We start from the raw sequence: 6,124 nt of genomic DNA on the forward strand, positions 1-6,124 counted from the left end.
TCATACACGCCCTGATACCGTTGGTATCTACATATCAAATTTGAGCGCAATCGGATAGAGGATGCCCGAGATTCGAGAAGACACACAGACAGACAGACAGAACGGATTTTATATAGAGATACACACGCACACACACACACACATACACACACACACACACACACACACACACACACACACACACACACACACACACACACACATATATATATATATATATATTTATAGATGTAGATATATACTCTTTACTCTTTACTCTTTTACTTGTTTCAGTCATTTGACTGCGGCCATGCTGGAGCACCGCCTTTTAGTCGAGCAAATCGACCCCGGGACTTATTCTTTGTAAGCCCAGTACTTATTTTATCGGTCTCTTTTGCCGAACCGCTAAATATAGTTATATAAATTAGAGTGGGTGAGTATTTACTTATAGATGCGTGTACGTGGGTGTGCGGGCGGGCGTGTATAGGTATGGACATACCCGCTTACGCGAATACTATGAACATTTTTACTTCCCTACCTTTACTTCCTCCCCTCATTTAACGGTCATTCTAATAGTTTGTTTGTCTTTATAACGGTCAATCACGCAGTAATTTGCATTTGCTTAACAGTCATTTCATAGCATTTTTTCGATGGTCGGATAACTGAAGAGATGGCGACGTGGGTTTCCGCTCAGACGTCCGAAACTCGGTGTTTTATCATGGCTACCAAATAATTGCCACAAAATAGATTTGCAGATATATATATATATTTATATATATATATATATATATATATATACCTATAACAGAGAGATAGATATTTCACTTTGTTGTCATGAAAGGAAATATGTCCAATTCAATTGGTGGAGCTTATTCAAAATGTAAGAGTGGAGATGTCTCTTCTCTGGATAGTGATCTCACTCTACTCAACCGGTAGTTACACATACATGCATACGTAGTACATACATGCATACATACATACATACTAGGTGGGGTCGAAATTTTATTCTGTGATTCAACATACTACTTGGTATTTATGTTGGTGTGAGAAATAAATGAACAAGGGGTGTGTGTACTTCTTGGAAAGGTTCGAGGAGTGGTACTCCCTGGAAAAGTCCAAGGACTTGGAGCTGAAGGGGAGGGAGTATTGCCACCCTACCCCTCAGGGACTGTTGAAAACACCAGGTTCTACGCACAATAATGAACAAGACTACACCCCATTCGGTAACATCCACCGCCCCCGGGGAGTATTAAAAACACCAGGCACTACACAAAATTATGAACATAGACTCTACAAACACCCACACAATCATAACAACCTAATCCCTCAAATTCACCACCCACACAACGGAAATCCTCGTTTTTACACGAATAACCTCTACACACACAAAAACAACCAGCATCCCACAACAAACATTTTTGTCACACAGCAGAGGAAACCGATAGCAAGGTGAAACCCGAGACACAGGAGAAACCCATAGTAATCAACATCTCCCACTTATCCTTATCCGACATTAATATAGACATCGTATCCAAAGGATTCAATTTCACACCCACACACTCTAGAGCCAATCAAAAGGAAATTAAAGACAGCGTCTCAGAGTTCTGCAGGAAATTAAGACATGCGGCACTGACCGACTTTGATGATCAGGATGAATCACTGGTCAAGAACAAAAGCGAATACACCCTCCACAAAGAAAGAGACAAAAGACTAGATGAATTTTGCAAACACGTCGAAAACTTTTACTATCACACCCTGCACAAACAAAAAACTATCTCAATCTTTGATGATGAAGATTTCATTGATGCATAAAGAGCATTTTTTATTTCTATTATTGTATACTGGTGCCGAAGTGAGTATTTCCCAATTTAAATTAAAATCTATATCCTTGCTCTTAAGTTCCCAAATAGAAGTACTTAACCCTGTAGAATTCATCCTATTTTTATTTTTAAAAGAGTATCTATGATAGTTCAGTCGTTGTTTCATACTATTTTTAGTCGCACCAATATACACCCTACTATCATGTTGTGTGTTCACAACGCATTGATAAACCACCACTTTCCTCAGACATTCATTATTGAACACACATTTGTCTTTGATTCTGCAATTGCAGCTGCTATCTGATTGAGAAAATTTAACCTTGCTGCGATTCACTGCATCCCTATTATAGTTGATAATGTTAACCCCATTCTCAATACTTAATCCTATATTCAACGGGAGTCCATGTTTAACATTATTAGTAATATTCAAATCATTAGGACTACTACTATGAATAGCAATATCATCAACCAAATTATTATTTGTTGCTACAGAAATAGTACTATTATAACCAACGTGAGGGTTACTCACGCTCGCACTATTAGGTTTATTAACACTCAAGTTATAGTGAGGCACATTTCTGCTACCCAAGTTTATCTATCTATCACTATAGAAGCGGTCAATTTTTCTATTATTAAAGGAGGAAATAATGGTGGCTAAATTGTGCGTAAGGCTGTCTCCTATTCTGATAGTTTCGTTGTTCATTATTTTATAATATTTATTTTTAGCCTTCTCAAAATGCTTGTACAATAAACTATGGATCATTCTAACTATATCCGTTTTAATTTGCATTGCATATGGGATTATCAGCCATAGTGCATCATTATCACTATGTGGGTTACCTATCAAATTCTTATTATCAACAAAAACTCTGTTCCTCCGCCAAACCCTATATCTTCTAAGATTAAAATTACCAAGATTATGACTAAAATCATTGTTATAATTGATATTGTTATTATGGTGTCACTAAGTTTTTCCATTATCGTAGATAATATCATTATTATTATAATTCATATTATTATTAATATTATTAATATTAATGTTATGTGCTAAGTTATTCAAATTAAGATCAACAGCTCCATTAATACCAATACTAGTATTATTTCCATACACAATTTTATATATCCTATTGTTCTTTACCCCAAAGTTGTTATTAACCATTCGAAAGCCGTTTGTGTTTGTAGTAGTAGATCCATCTTGATTCGAAAGATTATTATTAGGTATATACTTAATTTTACCCGTATAACCTGCCTTATGTAATGTAGTGTTATATCTTTCACTGTGCTTATTAAATATGTCCAGATTTGAGGGATAGATGAGATTCTCTGACTAATGCAACGCAATAGTGACCTTTTAATTTGAGGGTGGGGGGGTGGGGGTGATTGCTAGAGTAGTTTATATATACTAAATTAGAATTAGGTTTAATATAAGGTTCGTGTATCCCATTAGTAAGGTTGCTATTAACATCTAAATAATTGACAGTAATTTTCATTTTCAATAATTATAGATAAACCAAAACTCTTTAAAATGTATGCAGTCGTTTTTTCAGTAAATTTAGCCTTCTATTGGATATATTCCTAACTAGAAACAAAGCGTCGTCTCTATATGGACCGCCCTTTAATTCAGGGAATTCCCTATTTAGATTATCTAGTAAATACATCCCTACTAAATCCGTCACTTCCGCTGAATCCGCGGCGATCCCATGGTGATGTCAAATAAATTAGGTGTGTCTTTTCTAGCCCAAATTTGTTATCAAATCTATTAAAGTTTTTCTAGCCGTTAAGATAACCTTATTTCCCTCATACTTAAGTTAGTGTGTCTCCTAGCAAAATTAAAGCCTTATTTAATATAATAGTTTAATAGAGGAATAATAGTTTTGTATATCCAGTTGGATAATTTATTGTTCTATTTTTACTAGCTAGCGCTAATGCTAGAAACCAGTCTAATGTACCCTGTGTTTTTTTCCAAAGACTAAGCTTAATTTTGTTACGTATAGTTGGTAAGTATTTGTCAAGGATAAGTTTGCTTAATTTACCTAAGTCAGACTTGGTAGGGCAAATCAATCTAACATGTGTATTACCAAGGAAATTTTCCTTGTGGTCCTTAAGTGTAATTCTCGGTCTGATGGGGGTATAGGGTTCAGATTTGTCTTCAAAATAGTAATCAAGCATAATTTCTCCAGCCTCTAAATTTAGTTCTCTGAGTGTATTAAAAGGTACAATCTTATACTTCTTCGTAATTTCCTTATGCAATAATTCATGGTATGTAAGAATGTCAATATTGTAAATGCTACTAGTTTTGTCAGAATGGGTTAATATACCATTCTTACCCTTAAGAGGTCTTATTAATTCTTTTAATTTTCTTTGGTACGGATTGTTCCTCAATGGGTAATTTTTAAATTTAATATTTTTGATGGTGTCCCATAATTCTTGCTCGAAGTTGTCCAGATGTTTTTTGGTGGTGGAGATTTCCTAGATTTGAATGTATTTCCGGTTAGTTTAATTGCTTCCTCATAGCTACTTCATGTTCCATTGCAGTTGATGTCAATACTTCCTCCTTCATTCACTTTTGTAATACTGTTTTCATGTTGGAAAACCTTCCATCTAACCCTGCGAATAAACTCGTTAATTCTATAAATTAGCTCTTTGGTGTAGTGGTCCTTAGTAGGAATGGGTACATCTTTCATTGATGAATTGATCAGTATCTTCTCCATTTTACTAGCAGTTATTATCCTGTAGGATTAATGCACTATACTTGGATGTATTCACTTATACCATAAATACATAGAGTATTGAGTGGATATTTCATGTACACAAGTATTAGCAATTCAAATTCCTCAGAAAGTTAACTTAAAATTACAAAGTGAGATAGGGGTTGTGAGTGTAACCCTCTATGGGATAACATATATCCAATATACTGCCAGTAATATATATATATATGTTACCGAAATGCAATTCGAAAAAGCCCGCCATTTACATAGATGTATAAGGGGTGAACAGTTCTATATGCTACGGTGGATACGATGGTTGTTCGTCTGGTATGTTGATTTTGTTCATTCATTATAAATCTTGAATCACGCTGTCACTGATGTGTAAGGGACGCAGCCACTGCGTTGATTACGAAATCACGGTGGTCTGCAGCTAAATTCTGTTTTTAAATGACTTGCTTCGAGAAATGCATTCGGGTAGGATATGTTATTTGGTAGTTTTGACTTTAAGAGTCCCTCCTAGCGTGCGGCATTATGTGTAATAATGCCCTCTATATAATATATATATATATAAGTATGTATATATATTATATATATATATATATATATATATATATATATATATAATATATATATATATATATATAGTATGTATATATATATAATACATATGATAGAGAGATATGACGAACGGAAATATATCCTATTCATTTGTTTGGGCTCATTCGAAATGTAAGAGTGGAGACGACTCTTCTCCGAGTAGTGACCTCACGCTACACAACCGGTAGTTTACACATACATACATACATACATACATACATACATACATAAAGGTTATAGTGATAAATTAGATGGTTATTGACGATTAAGTCTATTTCGGCATATTTGGCATTGAAATGTTTTTCTTTTGACTTTGTTTATAAGTAGTACACACACACACACACACACACACACACACACACATATTAAGTGCTTGAGTATTTAGATTACGTTTTCCTAGATACTGGAACAGCAATTTGCATTGCAGAAGAAGTTATTACTTTTTCAATTGATTTTGACAGTCAAGAAAGCTTTAAGGCTGTATTATGTAATGGTACACCCGAAAAAACTGGTCATTCAGGAGGGGTAATTAAAATAATTGAATTAACCACATCTGTGGTTGATATGCCTGCTACTTACAAATGTGCTTCCATTTCAACACGTATTTGAATCCATAGTTGGAAAAATAACAGGAACATGAATATCAAAAGGCTTAATTGGCAATAAAATTAAAGAAGATGTAACAAACTTAAAGATAATCAAATTTTCTCCAGTAAAAACTAATGTGGAGGAATTGCCATTAAAATTAGTTGATACTTTAAGCTAAGATAAAAAAAATATCTGTATAAAATGTGCCTCAATATTGAGACAGTTTTCGTTTCTGAGCAGTTAGCAGGAAGATCACCTGGTAATATCCATCATGCAAGGTGGCTAACAAGTACAAACAGAATCCTTCGATTATATGTTTCGGAAACAATCCCCAAAAGATTATTATGGATCTTGTTAAAATCATAACGCAAGTGTATGCTCTAAGCTGGTTCTGGATTAAATCTTACTCAAAGTTGCTCGGAGGAGCAAGTA

The sequence above is a fragment of the Octopus sinensis genome, linkage group LG11 (genome assembly GCF_006345805.1).
Source record: "Octopus sinensis linkage group LG11, ASM634580v1, whole genome shotgun sequence".
Classification (NCBI taxonomy): domain Eukaryota; kingdom Metazoa; phylum Mollusca; class Cephalopoda; order Octopoda; family Octopodidae; genus Octopus; species Octopus sinensis.